The sequence below is a fragment of the Paroedura picta genome, chromosome 9, assembly GCF_049243985.1.
Source record: "Paroedura picta isolate Pp20150507F chromosome 9, Ppicta_v3.0, whole genome shotgun sequence".
Lineage (NCBI taxonomy): Eukaryota > Metazoa > Chordata > Lepidosauria > Squamata > Gekkonidae > Paroedura > Paroedura picta.
This window is the reverse complement of record NC_135377.1, coordinates 3,089,824-3,115,132: the sequence shown is the minus strand read 5'-3', so window position 1 is coordinate 3,115,132 and position 25,309 is coordinate 3,089,824. Positions and strand designations below refer to the sequence as shown.

Genomic DNA, 25,309 nt, shown 5'->3' with positions numbered 1-25,309 from the left:
GTGCTGGTTGACAATGACATCTTCATTTTGGCTCAGATGGGTCTCTATGTTGCTCTGAAGCAGCGGAACATGGTCTGAGTCCAGTTGGGGCACCTTTAAGGCCAACAAAGTTTTATTAAAGGTATAAGCTTTCATGCGCACTTCCTCAGATACAATGAAATAGGAGTTACTGGCCCATACCTATCAGTAAAGAGTGCGGTATGAGCAGTTATGTACATACTGGGAACTCTGATTTCATTGCATTTGAGGGGGAGTGTGTATGCACACGTGAAACTTGGTTATAGAATGATAGAATCATAGAGTTGGAAGGGACCTCCTGGGTCATCTAGTCCAACCCCTGCACTGTGCAGGACACTCACATCCCAATCGCTCCTCCACTGTCACCTGCCACCCCCTTGAGCCTTCCCAGAATCAGCCTCTCCATCAGATGGCTCTCCAGCCTCTGATTAAAAATCTCCAAAGATGGAGAACCCACCACCTCCCGAGGAAGCCTGTTCCACTGAGGAACTTCTCTGTCAGGAACTTCATCCGGATGTTGAGACGGAATTCCTTTTGCATTAATTTCATCCCATGGGTTCTGGTCCGTCCCTCTGGGGCAAGAGAGAACAACTCTGGTTGATTGTAAAGGTGCCCCTGGAGTCAAATTTTCATTTTGGGTATGTGTCCCCCTTGGGAGAAATGAAGATGTGGCTCAGTTTCCAGTTTCACTGGATTTTACCTTGCTATAAATCACACATTTCTCCCCCTTCTTTATCTATAAAGTAAGTAAAGTAGGAAGCATAACAATATCACAGCATGGAAAAGTACAAATTGGTCAGAGAGTCCCCACTCTGCCAGGGAGGCTTGTTTGGCCAGCTGCACACTTTCACACAGCCTACCTCACAGGGTTGTTGTTTGGAGGATAAAATGGAGGTGTGGAGAATCCTTTGCCCCCATTAGGAAACAAGGTGGGGGGTAAATGACACAAGTAAGGAAATATATATTTAAAAACTCAATTGTTTTATTATTAGGGTTTTTAAAAACACGAACATCTAGATTCGAATGCAGGAGCCTGTTAGAGACCAACAAGTGCTTTTGAGAGTAGGAACTTTTGCGCATCAGAGCTTTCCAAACCCTTGTGGGTCTCTCAGGTGCTACCAGGCTGTTCTACTGCAGACACAGCTGCCCTCTAGAATTATTAGAACAGGATGGCCTAAGAGGGATGGATGCCAGCCGGCAAATGGGACCTGGAGATCCACTGGAATTGTAGCTGGAGAAAATGGCTGCTTGAAGGTGGACTGCTTTGGAGGGCAACAAAGATGGGGAGGGGTTTGGAGACCAAGACATATAAGGAAAGGTTGGGGGAGCTTGGTCTGTTTAGCCTGGAGAGGAGACGACTGAGAGGGGATCTGATAACCATCTTCAAGTATTTAAAAGATTGCCATATGGAGGATGGAGCAGAGTTGCTCTCTCTTGCCCCAGAGGAATGGACCAGAACCAATGGGATGAAATTAATTCAAAAGAAATCCAGACAATGAGTAGCTATAGGAATTGTCAGAAACTCTACCACAGAATTGCTGGAAACTCCACCAAAGCCATTGCTCTAGGAATTGCCGGATGGTCTTACTATAGAGGGTTTTTTTTTTTTGCCAATTCCTAAAGATGGTGTCTCTTCTGGACTGTATCCAGAAGAGGCAGAATCCAGACTGTATCCAGAAGAGGCAGAATCGCCACATCACCCAGGTGTCCCCGCCCATGGAATTGTAGTCCACGTACATCTGGAGGACCACAGGCTGACTACCCCTGCTCTAGAGAGCATAAATGTGGCTCAAAAAGAACGCGCCTGTCTGGGGGGAAATAAACAAGGTGGAGCGGTGACTTCCCTGGTCTTTGGACCCCGAGTGCGAGAAGAGCCTGTGAAACCCCTTGGTTGGTTGTGGATAGATCATGTTAATTGGCCGCCTCTTTCGATCCAATAATGAAATGCTAATGAGGAGAGGATGGAGGGGCCAAGGACTGAGAAATAGCTCTCGGGGTCTAACGTGGGATCAAAAGTGAGGGATGGTTCTCGTTCCAGCCACCCCCTTACACCACAAATTCTCTCTGTGTGTCACCGTAAGAGACCAACGAGGCATTCTGTCGATGCAGCAAAATACTAGAGGCAGGATTAAATGTCTGGCAAAGTACTCCCTGCCGTTGGGTGCAGGTGAAATATTCTGCTTTCATTTGTTCACCAGAAAAGGGCTGGGAAAGTGGGCAAAGGAGGACAAGCAATGCAATAAGGAGGAGGGCAGAGTTTGACTTCTGGATCACAGGAGGAATGAGAAGCGTGCACACCGGATGCGAGGTATACCTCTGGGTAGCTGTGTGTGTGAATGAGATCTTGGGGTACTGGTGGACTGGAAGCTAAACATGAGCAGGCAGTGTGATGCAGTGGTACAGTAGGCTTGGGCTGTGTCAACAGATGCATCATATCAAAATCACAAGATGTCAGAGTCCCGCTGTATGTCACAGTGGTCAGACCCCTCCTGGAGTCTTCGGTGCAGTTCTAGAGGCCTCACTTCGTAAAGGACGTGGACAAGGTTGGGGGAGCTTGGTCTGTTTAGCCTGGAGAGGAGACGACTGAGAGGCGATCTGAAAACCCTCTTCAAGTATTTAAAAAGCTGCCATGTAGAGGATGGAGCAGAATTGTTCTCTCTTGCCCCAAAAGGACAGACCAGATCCAATGGGATGAAATTATTGCAAAAGAAATTCTGTCTAAATCTCTGGAAGAAGTTCTTGACAGAGCGGTTTCTTAGTTGAACAGGCTTCCTCGGGAGGTAGTGGGTTCTCCTTCTTTGGAGATTTTTAATCAGAGGCTGGCGAGCCATCTGATGGAGAGGCTGATTCTGTGAAGGCTCAAGGGGGTGGCAGTGGAGGAGCGAGAGGGTTGTGAGTGTCCTGCATAGTGTGGGGGTTGGACTAGATGACCCAGGAGGTCCTTCCAACTCTACGAATCTAGGTTTCTATGATTCTGTGGTGGGTTCTCCATCTTTGGAGATTTTTAAACAGAGGCTGGAGAGCCGTCTGACAAAGAGGCTGATTTTGTGAAGGTTCAAGGGGGTGGCAGGTGACAGTGGAGGAGCGAGAGGGTTGTGAGTGTCCTGCATAGTGTGGGGGTTGGACTAGATGACCCAGGAGGTCCTTCCAACTCTACGAATCTAGGTTTCTATGATTCTGTGGTGGGTTCTCCATCTTTGGAGATTTTTAAACAGAGGCTGGAGAGCCATCTGACAGAGAGGCTGATTCTATGAAGGTTCAAGGGGGTGGCAGGTGACAGTGGATGAGCGAGAGGGTTGGGAGTGTCCTGCATAGTGCAGGGGGTTGGTCTAAATGACCCAGGAGGTCCCTTCCAACTCTATGATTCTATCATTCTATAACTCTTTCGTGTGTGCAAAACAGGGGGCTTGAGTGTGGGGAGATTAATTGCTTGTGTGTCCTGGTACCATCTAAATTAGATTGCTGCAATGCACTGTATAGGTGCTTGCCCTTGAAGACTGTCCAGAAACTAAAGGGAGTAGGTTGTAGGGACCTGACCATCCCGGTATTGTTCCATTTATATTGCCTGCCAGTGTGCTTCCAGGTTCAATTCACAATGCTGCTACTGACCTTTAAAATCCTATATTGCTTGGGACCAACCTTTCTTCAGGACTGCCTTCTCCCATGTGAACCTCTCTTTCTATTCTGGTCATCTTCAGAGCCACCCCTTTGGGTAGGCAGATGACAACCTGAGAAAGGGCCTTCTTGGTGGTGGTGCCATCAAAACTCTAGAACTTCCTCCCTGGAGAGAATCATTTGTCTCCATCTTGTTTGCAGAGTTTAAATATGCAAAGGAGTTACACAGCACCGGCTGGATAAAAAATAGATAGGTTTATTGGGAAGAGAAACCATTCTGTAAAGAAGAGAGGAAAGAGAGAGAGAGAGTCCTAACTGTCTAACTGACTTTTCCTTTGGGGGGAAGTGTGTTTGAAGAATCCCAGAAAGTTCCTAGTCTAAATATGGCAACTGCACACCGCTTCCGGTGCCCCCTGTAGGATATTCCTCATATCCTGTTGAATCATGCAGACGACAACCTTGCGCATTTCAAAATTTCTATCACCATCTTCTTCCCGTGGTTGAAGAGGTTTTTGTTTTCCTTGGCATGTCCCCAGGAACCGTTATTCATCCTCCATATCGATTTTGTGTTTGATTTGGCATTCATTCTTGTCTCCATGTTGCTGAACTTATTCCTTTCTATATTTTTAGGAATGCGTTATTCTCTATGAACCGCTGTTCCAATGCATGCTCCAGGCTGCTCCTGCCGGGAGCAAGGGATCAGACTCGATGGCCTGCACGGCCCCTTCCCACCCTCAGATTCTGCCGTTCTTCGGCTCCATGCCGTTGCATTACTGGCAACCTTCCCTTTGTCCCCTGCAGGGGAATATTTAGACCCCTGGTAGCTCAGTCAGCATGGGGAGCCCCATGATCCCAGCACTGCAGGGGCGTCATAAAGCGGGAGAGGAGCATACGGACGGAGGCCCAGAGGCTTTTGGCTCTCGATTAGGAGTTTACTTGTTCGTCCCAATGATGATTGCTTTTCTGTGATTACCTAATGCAGGGATTGTTCAGGGGTTTAATTTTGGATGGCTTGGCCGTCACGTCCAGCCGGAGGCGTTCGGCTTCCTCACAAATGCCTGCAATTATACTGATGATTTTTTTTTTGGGGGGGGGGGAGGCACGTTGAACAGAGCTGTGCATAGACTGGGGACGCCAACCTCCTGGTGGGGGCTGGAGACTTCCCAGAATTACATTTGATGTCCAGGTGATAGAGAACAGTTCCTTCAGAGGAAACAAGAGTCAGGCTCTGCCCTTATCTGTGATGTTACGAGAGATCCTGGGGCACACCCCTTGAGCTGCATCACTGATAACCCTTCGAAGAATTGCTTCCCCCGAGGAATTTCTTGGGTTGCTTGTACAACTGGCCGGGCTCCATAAGATTGAAGATCACCTCTTATTGCTTCTAATCTGGAGAGCTGGGTTTGATTTCTCACTCCTCCTCCACATGCAGCCAGCTGGCTGACCTGGGGCTAGTCTCAGTCCTCTTAGAGCTGATCTCACAGAGCACTCCTGTCAGCATTTTCTCAGCTCTACCTACCTCACAAGGTGTCTGTTGTGGGGAGAGGAAGGGAAGGAGATTGTAAGGTGCTTTGAGACTCCTTTGGACAATGAATAGTGGGGTCAAAAAACCAGCTCTTCTTCTTCTTCTTCTTCTTCTTCTTCTTCTTCTTCTTCTTCTTCTTCTTCTTCTTCTTCTTCTTCTTCTTCTTCTTCTTCTTCTTCTTCTTCTTCTTCTTCTTCTTCTTCTTCTTCTTCTTCTTCTTCTTCTTCTTCTTCTTCTTCTTCTTCTTCTTCTTCTTCTTCTTCCATTAGAATTAATAGATAGATGGTGGCTTCTATGGTCAAAACAGGAGTCACCAGATCACAGATCTTGACCTGCACAAGATGCTGGGCTGGATAGACCACTAGTCTGATCAGCAGTAGAGTTGCCAGCCTCCAGGTGGGACTTGGACATCTCCTGGAATTATGGCTGATCTCCAGACATAGGGTTGCCATCACTGGGTTGGGAAAGACCTGGAGACTTTGGGGGTGGAGCCGGGAGTGGGCAGGATTTGTGGCAAGGAGGGAGTAGGATAGAATGCCAAGGAGTCCCTCTGCCACAGCAGCTGTTTCTCCAAGGGAATGGATCTTGTTGCTCTGGAGATCAAGTATACTAGCAGGAGATCCCCAGGTGCCAGAAGGCAGAGATCAGTTGGCAATTATTGAGGGTCTATGGCAGTAGACTCTTCTAAGGTCTCTCTCCTCCCCAATCACCACCCTCTTCGCAATCTGCTTTCCCAAACGTCAGGGGTAGCCAAATTGTAGCTCTCCAGATGTCCATGGACTACAATTCCCATGATCCTCTGCCAGAACACGCATGGCATTGTAGTCCTGCCTCGCGCCATCCCCCCTCCCGGATAAAAAGAATGCATTTTACAACGTTCCTCGTGCCTCAATAAATCAGCATTCTGCATTGATACTCTTTTTACTATGATGTACGTAGAAATGATGTGCGTTGTACAAGTCGTATAAACGTCATATAAAAATATGGGCGAACAATACAAACAGCCTGCCGAACAAGCTGCGAAAAGACGAGAGCTGACAACCACCCACTAAAGCATCGACAGGTGCATTGAGGAGTGAGGAATCCCCCCTCCCAAGCAGCCCTTTCCTCCAGGGGAACTGATCTCTGCAGTCTGGAGAGGAGCTGTAATTCCAGGGGATCCCCAGGCCCCACCTGGAGGCTGGCATCCCTGACCCTCAGTGGGGTCCAAGGCCACAGAGTCCCCCCTCCCAAGCAGCCCTTTCCTCCAGGGGAACTGATCTCTGCAGTCTGGAGAGGAGCTGGAATTCCAGGGGATCCCCAGGCCCCACCTGGAGGCTGGCATCCCTGACCCTCAGTGGGGTCCAAGGCCACAGAGTCCCCCCTCCCAAGCAGCCCTTTTCTCCAGGGGAACTGAGCTCTGCAGTCTGGAGAGGAGCTGGAATTCCGGGGGATCCCCAGGCCCCACCTGGAGGCTGGCATCCCTGACCCTCAGTGGGGTCCAAGGCCACAGAGTCCCCCCTCCCAAGCAGCCCTTTTCTCCAGGGGAACTGATCTCTGCAGTCTGGAGAGGAGCTGTAATTCCAGGGGATCCCCAGGCCCCACCTGGAGGCTGGCATCCCTGACCCTCAGTGGGGTCCAAGGCCACAGAGTCCCCCCTCCCAAGCAGCCCTTTCCTCCAGGGGAACTGATCTCTGCAGTCTGGAGAGGAGCTGGAATTCCAGGGGATCCCCAGGCCCCACCTGGAGGCTGGCATCCCTGACCCTCAGAGGGGTCCAAGGCCACGGAGTCTTTTCTCCAGGGGAACTGATTTCTTTAGTGTGGAGATGAATTGTAATCCTGAGGGTCCCACCTGCAGCCTGGCATTGCTCGGAATGACTTTCCACAGAAGAATGAAAACCCAACAAACCGGGTCTGAGGAGGAAAAGAGCAGACGTACCAAACGAGAAGGAACAGCACACAGTTAGCATCTGAATTCACGCTGCCTTTGTTTAGGAGGAAATTGGCCCAGAGGTGAACTTTAAAGGGAAAAAGAAAACAAGCAGACCGAAGCCTGGGAGGCCGGAATGATTCAGGCCCTCCTTGCGCAGCATCCCCATTGTCAGAGAGAGTCAAGCTTTGCCGAGACAACACATGCGCCTGAAGCCAGCGCAGCTAGGCCCGTGACAAACGGCCCAAGTGACCGCCTGGATTTTGCGTTCCTCGCATGATAAGGTCAGGAGAGGTCTGCCTCCTTTCCAGCCGTCTCTGGGGCCAAGGGGAGCCCCCCCACCCCAAAAAAAGGGCCTGCCCTCTCCCAGGCATACCAGCATCCAGATATTTTTAGACCCTAACAATGGGGAGGACAAACGGGAGCCGTGACCCCAGGTGCCAGTCTGGTGGGAAGGAACTTGACCTTTCTCTTCCCCTCTGCCCCCTTCCTGGCTCTTGAACGTTCCGCTTCCTTCAGAGCAGACGATGCTAGGATGGTGGACCTCTGGTCGCTCTTGATGCCTTTTCAAGCCGGCTGTCGAAAGAGTCGGCCTCGGTTTACCTTCAGGGCAATCCTCTGCTCTCTGTCCCATCTGCGCACTCAGCTGCTTTGCTTTTTGACCTGAGCACAAGAGAGGCATGCTTCCCACATGGATGGGGTTGCCATCCTCCAGTCAGTGGCTGGAGATTTCTTGGAATGCCAACTGATCTCCTGATGATATCAGTGCCCTTGGAGCAGCTGGTTTTTTTATTTATTAGTTTTTTAAATCAGGGCCAGGATCAGCAGGAAAATGGGGGAAAGATGGTTAGCCTGGTGATCTCGGTTATCATCAACGCTGTGGCCGTGGTAGCAATTGGCAGCCTACGTCTCATGTTTTCATAACCGGAAGTGGTCCTAAACTGGCTTGCAAACATTTCTCCCCTCCCACAACAGACACCATGTGGGGTAGTTGGGGCTGAGAGAGCTCTAAGAGAACTGCTTGGCGAGAATAACCCTAAGTGAACTGTGGCCAGCCTGAGGTCATCTGCTGTCTGCATGTGGAGGAGGAGTGGGGAATCAAATCCTGTTTTCCAGATTAGATTCTGCCACTCTTTAAAAACTACACCATGCTGACTCTGTTTAGCGGGGAGAAGTCACCACGGTCAGCTCTCCAAGTAGGGGCATGGCTCAATGGTAGAGCATCTGCTTGGCATGCAGAAGGTTCCAAGTTCAATCCCAGGCATTTCCACTTACAAGGATCAGATGATGGGAGATGTAAAAGATCTCTGCTTAACTCTGCCAAGCAACTTCCAGACTGAGTAGACCAGGCTCTCTCAACAGCCCTAGAAGGGTTTTTCCAATTGGGTGGGAGTTCATTTCTTCTGGGGGTGACAGAGAGACAGATGCTAACCCCAGCCCTGCTTCCAGCCCAGCGGAGTAGGCCACTGGACCGTTTCTGACATTGAGGGCGTGGAAGCGACCGAATATGATGTCACATCTGGTGGGAGTGTCCAGGTGAAGTCACTTCTGTGACATGTGACTTCTGGGGGCGTGGCGGGGAGGTGTGGCCTTCTGACATCACTTCCGGGTTTTCTCAAAGTCTGAATAACGTTTCGGGGGTTTCTCAGCAGTAAAAACACTGGAAAACGCTGGAGCTAACAATACTGATCTTAGTGGACCATTTAGGGGCAGAGCTTGGGGGGGGGATTTGGGGTGGGAGCAACCTCTGTGTGATAGAATGCCCTCCCAAACTGCCCTTGTTCTCCAGGGGGACATGATCCCCATCATCAAACTATTAGTGCTAATTAAGATCTCCAGGCCCTACCTGGAAGTTGGAAACGCTACCCTCCCTGATCATTTCCCATATCACTTGTACGTTAAGAATGCAGCGCCATCTGTCTGCTGATCTGATTTCCACTTCCCTTGAAAGAGACTGGCACCTCCAGGCGCATCCGTCTGTGCCTGATGATCCCATCGGTGTTTTCAGGCCACCTGGCACAGGTTGATGATGGCACCGCTGGCCCAGCCGCCAGGGGCAGGAGTCTCTGCCAGCACTGCAGAGTGGTTCAGGCTGCCCATGGAGCCAAGCCGTTGCTCAGAGCCCACGTCCTTCAGAGTGGGAGAGCGGCAGGATTCCTCTCCCCCCTTTTGGTCTCTGCTGTGTTTGGCCTGCTAAGGAAATGAGTGATGGGCTTAATCTTGGAGCCCCCGCAAGGCCCCGGGGCGAACGGCTGCTTTGCACGGCTTGATCACTCCGATTTCTCAGCTGTCAGGGCAGTGCAAACATCCCATTAACGCCCAAGCCCATCTGGAGACAGCCGCTCAAAGGGACAGGCTGGACGGAGCAGAGATGGCAGAGCTGGGCGGTGGACGGCTGTCAGAGCCGCAGTTGGAACTGGAATCACACAGTGCTGGAAAAGACCACCAACAGGCCTCTGGGGCAACCCTCCGCCTTCTCAGGGACTTCAAAACCACACACTTCTGACAGGTGAAGAAGAAGAGGGAGGGTTGGTTCTTAGATGCCACATTTCTCTCCCAGATGGAGTCTCAAAGCAGCTTACATTCGCCTTCCCTTTCCTCTCCCCACAACAGACAACTTGGGAGGTGGGTGAGGCTGAGAGAGCCCTGAGATTACTGAAGAAGAAAAGTTGGTTCTTATATGCCGCTTTTCTCTACCTGAAGGAGTCTCAAAGTGGCTTACAGTCACCTTCCCTTTCCTCTCCCCACAACAGAAACCCTGTGAGGGAGGAGAGGCTGAGAGAACCCTGAGATTACTGAAGAAGAAGAGTTGGTTCTTATATGCTGCTTTTCTCTACCTGAAGGAGTCTCAAAGTGGCTTACAGTCGCCTTCCCTTTCCTCTCCCCACAACAGAAACCCTGTGAGGGAGGAGAGGCTGAGAGAACCCTGAGATTACTGAAGAAGAAGAGTTGGTTCTTATATGCCGCTTTTCTCTACCTGAAGGAGTCTCAAAGTGGCTTACAGTCACCTTCCCTTTCCTCTCCCCACAACAGAAACCCTGTGAGGGAGGAGAGGCTGAGAGAACCCTGAGATTACTGAAGAAGAAAAGTTGGTTCTTATATGCCGCTTTTCTCTACCTGAAGGAGTCTCAAAGTGGCTTACAGTCACCTTCCCTTTCCTCTCCCCACATCAGAAACCCTGTGAGGGAGGAGAGGCTGAGAGAGCCCTGAGATTACTGAAGAAGAAGAGTTGGTTCTTATATGCCGCTTTTCTCTCCCTGAAGGAGTCTCAAAGTGGCTTACAGTCGCCTTCCCTTTCCTCTCCCCACAACAGAAACCCTGTGAGGGAGGAGAGGCTGAGAGAGTCCAGAGATTACTGAAGAAGAAGAGTTGGTTCTTATATGCCGCTTTTCTCTCCCTGAAGGAGTCTCAAAGTGGCTTACATTCTCCTTCCCTTTCCTCTCCCCACAACAGACACCCTGTGAGGTGGGTGAGGCTGAGAGAGCTCTGATATTACTGCTTGGTAAGAACAGCTTTCTCAGTGTTGTGGCAGGCCCACGGTCACCCAGCTGGTGGTTGCATATGGGGTACAATCAGGGAATCAAATCTCGCTCCCCAGATTAGAAGTCCACACTCCTAACCACTACACCAAGCTAGAGAGAGAACACTCTGTCTAGGGCAGGGATGCTCTGTCATCTTGGTGCATGGGGGGGGGGGGGCAAAAGTAGGAGGGCTTCAGGAGTCCTGGCCATACAAATGAGCCACCTGCTAACACCTGGGTTTTGATCTCTGTGTGACTCAAAATGTTGGACTGGACGGGCCATTGACCTGATCCAACATGGCTTCTCCTATGTCTGGGGCCTGGATGCTCTGCATTCCTGGTGCTGGCAGGGACCATAGCGGGAAAGCTTCTGGAGTTCTGGTCCTGTTTGTGAACCCCCTGATGGCAGCTGGGTTTGGGCCACTGTGTGGCACAGAGGGCTGGACTGCATGAGCCATTGGCCTGATCCAGCATGGCTTCTCAGATGTTTTTATGTGATCTTCTGCATTCTTGGACCTTGGGAGCCATAGTGGGAGGGCTTCTGGAGTCCTGGCCCCACCGGTGGACCTCCTGATAGCTCTGGGGTTTTGGTATTGGACTGGGTGGGCCACTGGCCCGATCCCTCATGATTTCTCTCATGTTCTTCATTCAACATGACTTCTCTGATAAGAATGTCGGAGATTTTTCTGCCAGTCAAAAGCTTGTTTATTTGTGTCTCGATATTTATTCCTCCCCTCTTGTACGAGCCGTCTCGGAGCAGTGTGCAACGAGATTGGACATTGCTTACAAGGTAAAACAGTCAAATATTAATATAAATTTTAAAATTAAGAAGTTTAAAACGAGCAAACTCAGCACTGATGATTATTACGTTCTGGTCTGCTGGTGTTACAAAAAAAAAAAAGAGGTAGTAGAGGAGGTGGGGGAGGACCAGTCATGTGTTTTGGGGCACAGGGCATTGAAGCAGAGATCTTCATAAGAACATTAGCCCTGCTGGGTCAGGCCAGTGGTCCATCTAGTCTAGTACCCTGTCCCACAGAGTGGCCTACTAGTTAATTTGGACAGCCAGCAGAGTATCACTGAAGCATTTATTATAGTCTAAGGCAGGGGTAGTCAAACTGCGGCCCTCCAGATGTCCATGGACTACAATTCCCAGGAGCCCCTGCCAGCATTAGCTGGCAGGGGCTCCTGGGAATTGTAGTCCATGGACATCTGGAGGGCCGCAGTTTGACTACCCCTGGTCTAAGGAGAGTCCTGCTGGATAAGACCAGTGACTCATTTGTTTACAGTCAGGCAATCAGTTCCTCTGGAGGGCCAACAACATGTCAGAGAGTAGACAATGAAGCTGCCTTCTTCTGAGCCAGGCCCTTGGCCCAACAAGGTCTCTATTTTCTTCTCTGACTGGCCGTGACTCTCCAGGGTCTCCAGGAAAGGTCTTTCCCATCACCTACTACCAGGCCCATTTAAATGGAAGTGGCAGGGATTGAACCCGGGACCCTTCTGCATGCCAAGCGTGCCACGGTCCCTTCCCAAAGACAATGCCACCTTGATGGTCTGCTTTGCCCCAGGATAGCTTCCTGCATTCTCGTGAGCACCGGACTGCCCAACATCTTCACCCCCTTGGCCAAGCTTTGGTCCTTTCCGCTCTGGACGCCGCACCTTCCACCTCGCCCCTCCAAGTGCTTTTCAAGGCTGGCGATTGCAGCTTGTTCGGCTCAGTTGTGTTTATCCCACCTAAATTGTCGTAATTGGAGCACTTACAGCATCGGCAGAGGGAGAACCAGCTTCAAGGTTTTGTAAATAAATGATCAGTCCAAAGAGAAACGCTTCCGTCTTGCAAAATGTCGGTAATTAGCGCAAGTTCCTTTTTTTCTCCCAGAAACAGAAATCTGGCAGGCATCCGGCTGCCGACGGGTGGAGCTGATTGCTGTGTCGGCTAAGAGAATTGATTCTCGCCCCCCCCCTGCCCCCCATGGATGTCTATAAGACCCACTTTTGCAAAAATTGTCTCTGTGGGAACAGAATTATCTTGTTGTTTTCCCCCCTTAAAGTGGGTTGAAAGCCTATTTGAAGCAGGCTGGGAAAAGAACCAAAAGCAGCAGCCCCTGAGCCATGAAAATACCGGTGCCGGGATGTCGGAGAATGCAAGTCGTACAGCCCCCGCCGAGCAGCAAGAAAGGAACTGGGCTCCCCGGCGTGGTGTGGTGCCAACTCTCTTCCTCAAATCCAGGCCAGGGTTTTCAATGGCTCAAGTCCACTGTAGGACTCGTTGGGCGCAGGAACAGGGAGAAAGGAAGCTGGAGGCACCATCGCCCGACTCTAGGGCTGCCAATCTCCAGGTGACACCTGGAACTCTCCTGCACTTGCAATTAACCTTCGGATGACCCAGATCACTTCCCTTGCGTGGGCTCTGTGGCATTATCCCTAGCTGAAGCCCCTCACTGCTTCCCAAACCCCACCTTCCCCAGGCCTCTTCGCCCATTCATTCATTCATTCATTCATTCATTCATTCATTCATTCATTCATTCATTCATTCATTCATTCATTCATTCATTCATTTGATTTTTATACCGCCCTTCCATATGGCTCAGGGCAGATTGCATATAGCATCACGGGGGGATACATGAAACAACCTAACATATAACATAGTCAAATACAACAACACTAATCTAACAGTGGTTCCAAATAACACCTTTTCAGTGATCTTAAACGATAACAATATAACAGCAACTTAGATGAGGCCCGCAGAGAGGTCAGACTGGTTCAGGCCACGGTCCAGGCCACGTCTGAAAGGGACCTGTGGATGTTATTCGGGTTTGGTCGACCTCAACCAAATGCCTGGCGGAAGAGCTCCCTTTTGCAGGCCCTGATTGATTCAGGGAGCTCATTCCACCAGGTGGGGGCCAGGACCAAGAAGGCTGGCCCTCATTGAGGACCGATGTGCTTGCTTGGGGCCAGGGATCGCCAGCCAGTTGGCGGTGGTGGAGCGTAAGGCTCTGTTGGGGAAAGAACTGCTTGCCCACTGTGTGAAACGGGGCTAGACTAGGTGGACCCCTAAGAGGGGGGGGGTCTTCTGATGTACTTAAAATGCAAAAGGGAGTAATGGCAAAAGCAAGGATGGACATTAGAGTTAGCCGTTGAACCACTTCCAGAGGCTTTGCAACCCCCTTTGGGATCCCGACCGAAAGGCTGGCCCATACTGATCTAACCCACTTTGGCAGATCCTAACCTGCAACAGCAGGGTCCCCTGCAAAGCTCTTTCCCAGGCTGGAGAGGCCGAGGCTGGAATTGTCTTGAATGACTGTGGAGCTGAAGTCTTTCCCAGCCAGCCAGCCAGCTCGGCCCCCTGCTCCTCTGACTGGGTCTTGATGCAGAGCTCTGCTTGCCTACTGCGAACCTGGGTGGCACCTTCTGCTCTCTCCAATGGGCCCGGCTGCTGTGCAAATAACTCGGACCGTCCAAGAGGCAATTTCCTCCTGACCTCTTTGCCTTCTCTAGGGCACGATTGCCTGCAGCAGCTGCTGGCAGAGATAACAGGAGGGAGGGAATCCGAGCTGCCTGTTTCAGGAAGGCTTCTGCGAGGGGAGGCAGAGGTGGTGGTTTCTCAAGCACTGCAGTAAATGCTGCGGCTTGGTTGAACAGTGCCTGCCTGCTTCGGCCAGTTTGGCCTGCTTATCAGGGCGTGGGGGCGAGCCCACCGCCCGCCAGCCCAGGGTTGGGAATACCTGGAGTTTTGGAGGGTGGGGTTGATCAGGGGAAGGAGAACTGGGGTTTTTCATGCTCCACATCCCCCCCAATCTAAGGAGTCTTGAAGCAGGTGACAATTGCCTGCCCTTCCTCTCCCCACAACCTGTGAGAAAGGTAGGGCTGAGAGGGTTAGATTTTGTCACTAGTAAGAGTCAGCAATGGACTCTCAGGAAAGGGTTAACAGTTTGTTAACAGTTGTTCCTTCCAGTGGGGAGAGGTTGAACGATCATGTGATTTGTTTATTGGTCTGTAGATTGTTTTCCCCATAGCATCATAGAATCCTAGACTTGGAAGGGATCTCATGGGTCATCTAGTCCAACCCCCTGCACTATGCATACATGTCTTGTTCTCACGTAGCAACTGTAACCAGAAGAGAACAGAATTTTCCTCCCCCCCCTTTCTAACATCTAGGGCCATTCCGCACACTATTAAAGTAGCATAACGCTTACCATTCTAAGATGCTATATTTTGGTGTTTCACGTGACGTCGCCCACATCCCATGATGTTGCAAGAAACGTTTCGCTGAATTTGCCATTTTATAGCGCAAGTTGGGGGATTGCAAAACGTGGATTCACTTTTTAAATCTTAAGATTAGCAGCCCCTGCCTGAGCTATAGGAAGATATGCATTTTCTTGTTTTGTAGCCCGGATCACCTTCCCTGGTAGTTCCAGCAAAATACCTTATTATGCTTCAATACTGCCACGTCTGGTCTCATCATTATGAACTCCACTACTTTTAAATACAAAATACCCAACAGAGAGAGCTCTAAGAGAGTTGCTGCACGAGAAGTGTTCTATAAGGGAACTGTGACTCGCCCAAGGTCACCCAGCTGGCTGCATGTGGAGGAGTGGGGGAATCAAACCCAGTTCTCCAGATCAGAGGCTGCCGCTCTTAACAGCTACACCAGACTGTCCACCTTCCAAAACAGATTTTGGTGGGTCGCCATTTTGGTTCGAAGCAGCTGAACATTGTTTGAGTCCAGGGACTCCTTCAAGACTGATTAAATTTTATTCCATGGATAAGCTTTCGTGCGCATGCTTGTATCTGAAGAACTTGGAGAATGGGCTGAATGTGGGACCTCCATGGAGTTGCTGTGAGGATCCTGGCTGCAGTGTTCTAGACCAGCTATAGGTTCTGGATCAAGGTTAAGGGCAGGCCTGCGTAGAGCGAGTTGCAGAAGTCCAGCCTAGCGGTGACTGTCGTGTGGATCACTATACCTAGGTGTTCCGGGGCCAAGTAGGGAGCGAGTAATTTGGCTTTGCAGAGGGGGTAAAATGCCGGCCATGCTACCGTCATGATCTGAGCCTCCATTGAGAAGGAGGCATCCAGGATCACACCTAGAATCCTGACGGAGTGGTCCACTGATAGCTGCATTCTATCCATACCCTGTTTATTACTATATTACCTCTGTGTCGATACTTTCACCATTACTACTCAAATTGATGCATGTCTGATAGTTCCTGCGGCAGATGGGAAACAGTTTGGCAGACTGCACCACAACCATGTTCGGGACCTGGTCTTTTGCCCTATTTGATCAGCAGGCCTGCACACTTGCCCAAACCTGTTCGTATCGCGTTTGTCGAGTCAAATCCTGCGGGCCTCTCCTTGGTGCTTATCGGGGATATCAGGTGGAGCTTGATTGCATCCGTGCTTGCGTGAGTGACCTCTGCAGTGTGCGAAGCAATGACGGAATCGCCCCCTGGCCAGGAAGTGTGCCGAAGGTCTCCAACACACAGGAGGCGGCCTCTGGGCTCCCCCGGGAGTGCGTTAATTAACAGGATGAAGAAACAGGAGCTGGTATCGATCCGGCATGCCTGGGACTTGCTGACAGAAGACAAATCACCTGGCAGAAATGGACCCCCCCCTTCCCCCAGCTTTGCCGAATGGCACCCGATCAGCTCCCCGTCTCCTGCCACGGCCAATCGAACTCAGCAACCTTGCCGGCAAGGTCTGACTCCCTTTCCGAAAATTAATGCAAATAAGATGTGAAAGCAATCTGTCTCTGGGAAATCTGCAGGGCTTGGGGGGTGGAAGGGATCAGGAGTCCAAAGCTGAAAGGGTGGGGGCATCGGGGGCATGCTCAGGTCTTTTAATGCCGGTTGTCGTTTATTTAGGTGCATATAGGGGGCAGAAACCGGCACAAACAGACTCTTGACTAATGGAGAGAGTTGCCAGATTCCCCCTGGCCACCAGCAGGGGATTGGGGGGGGGGGGGAGGTTAGGGTTGCCAATTAAAAAAAAAACGTATTAAAATAAATCCTACCTTGGTTTGCTTGAGACCCGTTCTGAAAGAAACTGTTCCAGTTGCCCATCTAGATGCACCAGACGGAGGAACCCGGCTGGGTTTGGAGCATGGAGCTGGCCAGCTGCCTCTTTCTCTTCCCCCTTCCTCCTTGGGGGGTTTTACCGTAGAGTTTCCAGTGATTCCTAGAGCCACCCTTCCTCTGTCCAAGCGGAACCTCCAGTACCTCTGTGCTAAGAACTTATCGCAAGTGGACGAGGCCTCGTTGGCCTTGGTGGGGTGGGCTTTGCGGTCCCTGATGGGCTGCAAGCAGGGACAAAAATCTTCTTTTTTTAAAAAAAAAGGCTTCATTTTTTTTAAAATACCGCCGCATCAGCCGCCGCCATCATCTTCAGCACCTAATGGGCTTGCCTGATAGTTCAATGGTTTACGTGCTGCTGATCATTGCCGCTCCCTTAATTCTGTACAGCCCGTCGCTATTATTTGACTAGCAAGAAGAAGAAAAGGGGAAAAACAAGAACTGTTTGCGCGATGCTCTTTTTAACCAGGCAATTCCCATCCCTTTCCTTAAAGGCCCCATTTGCTCCTGTGTCGGCGCCATTAGAGAATGACTATTGTAAATACTCTTGCTTAAATCGTCCTTTAGCGCAGTGGCCGGGTCCTGCGTTGAAGACCCTTCATTTATTATGAAAGCTTTAATATCAGGGAAGGCTTTTAGTGCCGCGCTCGGTGATTTCCATGCAATTGTGTTGTATACATTCTGTGCCCAGGATGCTTTAATTTTATTATCCTGCATCATGGAAATTTTAGCCTAGCCTCTTTTTTTTTCCTTTTTTTTTGCTGGAGACAGCTTTGTTCAAAATCTGGGTCCTAGCTGCATCAAAGCATACTTGCACTCCAGTACTTTTTGAGAATGTTTGCCTTCAGCTCGTGTGTGTGTGTGTGTGCGCACATGCGCATGCAAGCGCGCATGAAGGAGGAAGGAAGTGAAAGAGGTAGTGCATCTCACCACTGCTTAAGACAGAGATGGGCAGCACGACACCCGTTAGCACCCTTCTGGTACCCACGTTGTGTCTTTTAGAAAGTGGGCAGGGCCAAGTGAGTTTTTTGCCCAGCAAGGCTTCTGATTGGCCGTTGACAATTTGATTGGCTGTGCCGATTTAAAACAACAACCACATTCCTTTGGCAGCAGTTGCCCCCAGAGCAGAAGGATTTTCATTGTGTCAACGGAGGCGAGTTGCCACAGCCATTTTGTGCCAGCGGTTTAGGGGAGCCCAGACTCCAGGTGGGCAGCAAACAGGAACAACCAGGCAGGGTAGAAGCTGAAGCAGCCGAAAGAAAGGCAACAGATGTGCCCGGAAAGTGAATTGTCCTTTAATCAGGTTTGCTTGTATAAAATATGCATATAATAAATGAAGAAGAAGAAGAAGAGTTGGTTCTTATATGCCGCTTTCCCCTACCCGAAGGAGGCTCAAAGCAGCTTACAGTCGCCTTCCCATTCCTCTCCCCACAACAGACACCCTGTGGGGTGGGTGAGGCTGAGAGAGCCCTGAGATTCCTGCTCGGTCAGAACAGTTTTATCAGTGCTGTGACTAGCCCAAGGTCACCCAGCTGGCTGCATGTGGGGGAGCGCAGAATTGAACCCAGCTTGTCAAATTAGAAGTCCGCACTCCTAACCACTACACCAAACTGGCTCTCAAATGGTTGTCGTAGTGACAGGAAGTCAACCGGTTTTTACAACATTTTCAGATTTATTCTTCTTTGGTGGGAGAAATGTTCTCTGATCCCCCCCGAACCTGTTCCTCTGTAGCCCCCTAGTCTATCGACAGACTGTAGAGAGCCCCAGAAACTTCTGTAGATTTTTTGGGGAGGTGGGTCAGAGGCTGAGGACAGTGGGGTATACGGTCATTGAGTTCACCCTCCGGAGCAGGCATTTTCTCCAGGGGAAGTGGCCTCTCTCCTTTGGAGATGAGCTGAAATTCTGGGAGATCTCCACCCCACCCACCCCTCAGGTTGGTAATCCTTTTTTTAAATTTTGTTTTTATTATTATTCAACATTTTACACAACAGCAAAAAAGACACAAAACCTATGAAACACTACCACCAACACCCCCACAATAACCTCCCCCAGTAAACAATAACATACAATGACAAAAAAAAAACGTTTAGAAAAGACCTCCGACCATCTACGAATCAGGTTCTTTAGTTTTCAAGTAAGCAGGTTAACCTCTACTCAACACAGGTTGTCAAGTGGGATGGCCCTCACTATTATAAAAACTGAAGGGTAGTTGGACTAATTCACCCCTTGGATCCCTGGCTTCATGTTCAGCCGGAAGGGCAGAGGGAAGACCCTTGATTTCAACCCCAACTAGGGTTTCAAAGCTCCCGGGCGGGGGCTGGTGGAGACCTCTCCCTATTCCAACTGACCCCAGAGATCTGGCAGCTGAGTTAGAGCAAAACAGGAAGGCAATTTTGAACTCTGATTTCTTGGACTGCAGTTCCATCCTTTGTGTTTTATTAATAAGCCCTCCTCCTTGTTCAAATAAACTGGGAATCCACCCAGCCTACAGCCCACCTTATTTCCCTGCTGTGCTCAGTTAAAGGACTTCAGAAGGATACACAAAGCCTTTGAAATGATTGGAAGACTGATCTCTGGCAGAGCAGATTCCTCCGGCGGATCTCTCCCCCGAGCAAGATCGAAGAGCCCTCCCGGTCTACGGGGAAACGCTGCCTATTACTGAGCCTGTGTATATTCTGGGGTATATTTCGCCCTGTCCATACAGCTGAGGGACATGGATCTCCATCAGATGATCCTGTTTCTCCAGTAACCTCCAGAGGGTAAAGAGCTTTGGGAAGGCTGTAGGTAGAGATGCCAGCCTCCAGGTGGGACCTGGAGATCCACCGGGATTACACCTTGAAGTGGGGGGTGGGAGGAACGAGGTCCAGGAACTCTTAGGAATTTGGTGGCGGAGCCTGTGGGGACAGAGGCCTCGGTGGGCTAAAATGCCCTACAGTCCACCCTCCAAAGCAGTGGTAGGCAAACTGTGGCCCTCCAGCTGGCAGGGGCTCATGGGAATTGTAGTCCATGGACATCTGGAGGGCCACAGTTTGCCTACCCCTTCTCCCAAGCATCCCCTGAGGAACTGATCCCTGTAGTCTGGAGATGTAGTTAATTTGGGGGGATCTCCAAGTCCCTCCTGGAAGCTGGCATCCCTACTCCTGCGGCTGGCCCAGCTTCAAATCCTACCGCTAGACTTCCAAGAGATCACTCCTTGGTGGCATTAGATGGGTCATCTCCAGCCGAGGCGATCTAATATTCTTAAAATAAATAAGTTCTGCATTCAGTGCACCCAGAATTACATTTTTGTTAGCATTCTCCTGCCGTAATCCCCGTGACTCCTCAACCATGGAATAATGTCACTCTCTCTCTCTCTCTCTCTCTCTCTCTTTTTTACTTCTGCAGTTTCAAAATGTCCCTGCCCCACATTTTCCCATCTATCTATAAACGCGGGAACAATTGCATCTCGGGTATCGATTGGCACCTGCATAATTCCAGGGTTAATCTGCATTGAAATTCAGATCAGGAGCGTCCGTGGTGGAGATTGGCCCCTGAAAATGGGCAGAGTGGCTCATCTAAGAGCGATGAAATCAGAACATGAAGCCAGCCCCCCCCCCCCCCGCCATCTCTTGTCGTAGGTTGGGAAATACCTGGGCCAGAGTCCCCCCCCCCCTGAAGCAGCCATTTTCTCCAGGGGATCTGATCTCGGCCATCCAGAAATCAATTGTAATATCAGGATTGATCCCTGGCATTGACCCTTAAAGGCCGCCTGGCATCAGGAAGACCCAGGAGAACTGTCAGACAGGTAGACAGTGCTCATCTAAATTCACCACGCTTCTATGCCTGGGCAAACTCTGCTATCTTAACCAAATATCCCTAAACAAAGATCAATAGAAGCAGAAGAGCTGGTTTTATGTACCCTGCTTTTCATTACCCGAAGGAGTCTCCAAGTGACTGATGATCGCCTTCCCTGTTCTCTCCCCCGCAACAGACACCCTGTGAGGCAGGTGGGACTGAGAGAGCTCTGACAGAACTGCTCTGCGAGAACAGTTCTAAGATGACTGTGACTGGCCCTAGGTCGCCCAGGTGGCTGCATGTGGAGGAAGAGATTGGAGCTCTCCAGATTTGAGGCCACTGCTCTTAAGCACAACACCAAGGTGTCTGTGGTAGCAAATGACTTTTCTTCTGTTAGAGCCGGTTTGGTGTAGTGGTTGGGAGTACGGACCTCTAATCTGGCATGCCGGGTTCGATTCTGCACTCCCCCACATGCAGCCACCTGGGTGACCTTGGGCTCACCATGGCACTGATAGAGCTTTTCTGACTGAGCAGTGATATCAGGACTCTCTCAGCCTGACCCACCCCACAGGGTGTCTGTTGTGGGTAGAAGAAAGGGAAGGTGACTGTAAGTCACTTTGAGCCTCCTTTGGGTAGAGAAAAGTGGCATCAAAGAACCAACTCTTCTTCTTCTTCTTCAGTAATCTCAGGGCTCTCTCAGCCTCACCCACCTCACAGGGTGTCTGTTGTGGGGAGAGGAAAGGGAAGGCGACTGTAAGCCACTTTGAGCCTCCTTCGGGGAGAGAAAATCGGAATATAAGAACCAACTCTTCTTATTATTATTATTTATAGCATCATTGAAGAGATCTCATTTTGTCCAGCAGAGGTCAGCGACGGCACACAGTCACCACTTGGAACATGACCGTGGAGCATGCTCTCTGGGCTGTCCTTCCCCAAATAAGCTGCCTTCTTAATTGGCACAGGCAGGCTTTGCCCATCGTGGAGCTGCGGGTCTTTATTGCAAATCGTTCCATCATCCCACAAAGGGCCAGGATCTCTCTTACAATTTGGGAGGTCATGTCTTTTTCACAGTGCCCCTTTTTGCTAGCATAAGACCGGGCATTCCTCTAAAATGGAAAAATGTGTGTACAGCCGTTAATGCAGGCCCAGTTTGGGAAGGCTGGCATGCGAGTGGACACAAAGGAAGAAACCCCCCACAGCAGGACTCCAAACAGGCACAGTTTTATGGAACCCATCGACTTCAGCAGTCTTAGAAAGGAGGCAACTTGGGTTAGGACTACCTTGCAAGTCTGTTGGCAGGCAATAGAAAGGGGAGGGGCTGTGGGGCTGCGGCAGAGCCTCTGCTTGGCAAGCAGAAGGTCCCAGGTTCGATCCCCGGCATCTCCAGTTAAAAGGACCAGACTCCTTGAGCATGTGTGCGGACCACAAACTGCACAAGTGTGAAGGTGCCCTTAGATCAGGGGTAGTCAAACTGCGGCCCTCCAGATGTCCACGGACTACAATTCCCAGGAGCCCCTGCCAGCATTCGCTGGCAGGGGCTCCTGGGAATTGTAGTCCATGGACATCTGGAGGGCCGCCGTTTGACTACCCCTGCCTTAGATAGTGGGTCTTTGTGCGTATGTGTCCTGCCAAGGTTTGAGAAATGTTTTCTACAAAGTGAAGCTTTCAAAGTCCAACTGTCCCTGGGAGGGGGACCTGCAGTTATTTATGTGGCACAAGCACCAGTGCCGAATATGCTCTGCTAAACCTTGCAAATCCTGAAGCTGGCTGTGGGTCTACGGGCCCCGGGAATCTTTGCCTGCTGTCCTGCCAGTCCTACACAGACAGAAATGTCCCCGCTTCCCACAGGCACCAGGTCCCATCTGCAAATTTATGCTTGCGTGAAGTATTGTTATGGCCCTCTTTTCTCGGCTCGCGTCAGTCTGCAAAGAGCTCTCGAAGCCGCGACGCGCCAGTTAAAATGTCATGTTTCTTCTCATGGCTTATGACAAGCATCCCATTACCAGCAATGGCGCTTAAATTGGCCCTGGATTTCTCTTCCTCTCTCAGCCTTCCGCAGCTTGGGCCTCACCAGCGTTTTGGCAGCGTCCGTCTTGGCAGAGCTGCTGGAATTAGGAATCTCCGGAGGACAACGCAGCTCTGGGGCTAGCCAGGTGGGCCTGTATCTGGCGGATGCTCTCTTGAAGGGGTGCATGGGACTGCCATCTCACGACAAGGCCAGGGACCTCTTCGACCCACCCAAGGCTGGCAGCCAGAGAGGCCACAAATTACAGCCCATCTGAGAGCCAGATTAGCATCCAAGTTAAGAGCAGCAGCATCTATTCATAGTCATAGAGTTGGAAGGGACCTCGTGGGTCATCTAGTCCAACCCCCTGCACTATGCAGGACACTCACAGCCCCATCACTCATCCACTGTAACTTGCTACCCCCCTGAGCCTTCACAGAATCAGCCTCTCCATCAGATGGAGTTGAGCAAGGCTGGTCTAGTTGACGGATTCCACTGTCACCGGTACAGTGTAGTGGTTGGGGAGGGGATGAACCAGACCATGAAGCAAAATTCATCTCAAATGTTGCCCTGTCCGTGGTTCACAAACTGAAGTTCCTGACAGGTCTACTATCATGAACTTCCCTGAACTTTTAGAGGAGGGGCTCCAAATCTTCCTCCCAACCCAATGCCTGGTAGAAGAGCTTCCACTACACAGTAGAGAGCAGGGATTTAAAGCATCTCCCCATAAGCTGCTCTCTAGGGCAGGCATTCTCAACCAGGGTTACATGAACACTGGGGTTTCCTGACAGTCCTACCTATGGCTAGGACATAATTTTCTATATAGAGAGCCAGTTTGGTGTAGTGGTTAGGAGTGCGGACTTCTAATCTGGCATGCCAGGTTCGATTCTGCGCTCCCCCACATGCAACCAGGTGGGTGACCTTGGGCTCGCCACGGTGTTGATAAAACTGTTCTGACCGAGCAGGAATCTCAGGGCTCTCTCAGCCTCACCCACCTCACAGGGTGTCTGTTGTGGGGAGAGGAATGGGAAGGCGACTGTAAGCCGCTTTGAGCCTCCTTCGGGTAGGGAAAAGCGACATATAAGAACCAACTCTTCTTCTTCTATATATTTTTTAAAAAATTGTTAAACATTTAAGGCAGGGGTAGTCAACCTGTAGTCCTCCAGATGTTCATGGACTACAATTCCCATGAGCCCCTGCCAGCATTTGCTGGCAGGGGCTCATGGGAATTGTAGTCCATGAACATCTGGAGGACCACAGGTTGACTGCCCCGATTTAAGGGGCAATATGACCATATATGGTCATGCTGACCCACCCACCCCCGCGGCCAATGATGGGCCTGGAGGGGTTGGGAGGGGGAGGGGCCCCAGGTGGGTGTGTCCACAGCTCTGCTTCCCAACCATGTTCTGCACAGTGGCACCATTTCCGAGGTCCCTCAAAGGCTGAAGAACGCTTCAAGGGTTTCTCAAGTGTAAAAATATTGAGAAGAGCTGCTCAGACAGAGAGAGGACTGTCACATCACCGACTATGTGGGCATTTTAAGTGCCAATGCCGGGGATTGAACTTGGGACATTCCGCATGCTGAGAAGAAGCTCTGCCACTAAGCCACGCCCCTTCCCTCCTCAGCAGATTGTTCAGCTGGACAATTAGATTTGGTGCCCGGGGCATCTTCCGGTAGCAGCCACAGACTTCACTAAATTGTCCCTCACTGCTTCTTGTTCTATCCCTGCTCATCTATCGGGGACCTGACAGCTCAGAGCCTACATTAACATTTCCCATGCCTGGCTGCTTTTCAATTGGGTAAAGTCAATAATTTTCTTTTCTTTTCCTCCCTCCCCCCTTTTTTTAAAAAAAAATCATTGCTCAGTTCCTTCGGTTCGTGTCTGGGTGGCTCCTTGCAGACGAATAGCTACCTGATCTATTAGCACAACAGTGGCTGAAACATTTAACTCCTTGGGAGACAAGGGATCAAAGCTCCCACAAAAACCCTCCAGAATCCCCCCTCTCCCCCGCTTGGCTTTTTGCTTGATTCTGATGACTTCTCCATCTGCGGACCTCGACTTCGCGCATAGCCTTAGAACGAAGCAGGAAAAGAAATCTCAGAGGCCGGGAGATGAAATCCGGCTTAATTGGCCAGTTGCAAGTCGGAAGGTTGTTTGAAGGTTACTGCCATGAGAAGATTTGTTCAGAGAGTAGTCGTTTCGGTCTACAATAGAAGAGTGAGATTTTTGCCTGGTAGCACCTGTGAGGCCGGAAGATTTGGGGAGGCGTAAGCGATCAAGAGCCAAACGGTGAATGGAAATTTGACTCTTGAAAATGTAGCCTGGAAATATTCTTGGTCTCTGAAGTATACAGTTCTGGCCACTGTATCTCCAAAGGGATATTGCAAGGCTGGGAAAAGAAATACAGACAAAGGTAACCAAGATGATTTTGGGGTTTGAGCAGCTTCCCTTGGAGGGAAGGCTCAAGAGGCTGGGAGTTTTTAGGTTAGAAGAGAGACCACTAAGAGGGTGGGGGGCATGACAGATCAGGGGTTGTCAACCTGTGGTCCTCCAGATGTTCATGGACTACAATTCCCATGAGCCCCTGCCAGCAAATGCTGGCAGGGGCTCATAGGAATTGTAGTCCATGAACATCTGGAGGACCACAGGTTGACTACCCCTGTGATAGATCATTATAAAATTATGCACAGGTTGGAAAGAGTAGACAAAGAAAAAAAAATTAGGGCAAAAGGAAATTCTTCTTTGCATGGAAAGTGATTCAAATGTGGAATTCTCAGCCAGAGGTCTAGTGATGGCCGCAGGAATAAACAGCTTCAGAGGGGGGACCTGAGAGATTCATGGAAGATTCAATGGCGAGTAGCTATTCAGTTCAAGAG

The 25,309-nt window shown here is 50.4% G+C and overlaps 1 protein-coding gene across 2 annotated transcripts in view; it reads left to right on the top strand.

Moving 5' to 3' along the window:
* The window catches only part of ADGRB1 (adhesion G protein-coupled receptor B1), a 273,806-nt gene that overhangs the window by 90,847 nt on the left and 157,650 nt on the right, over positions 1–25,309 (top strand). The gene's annotated exons all lie outside the window — the stretch shown is intronic.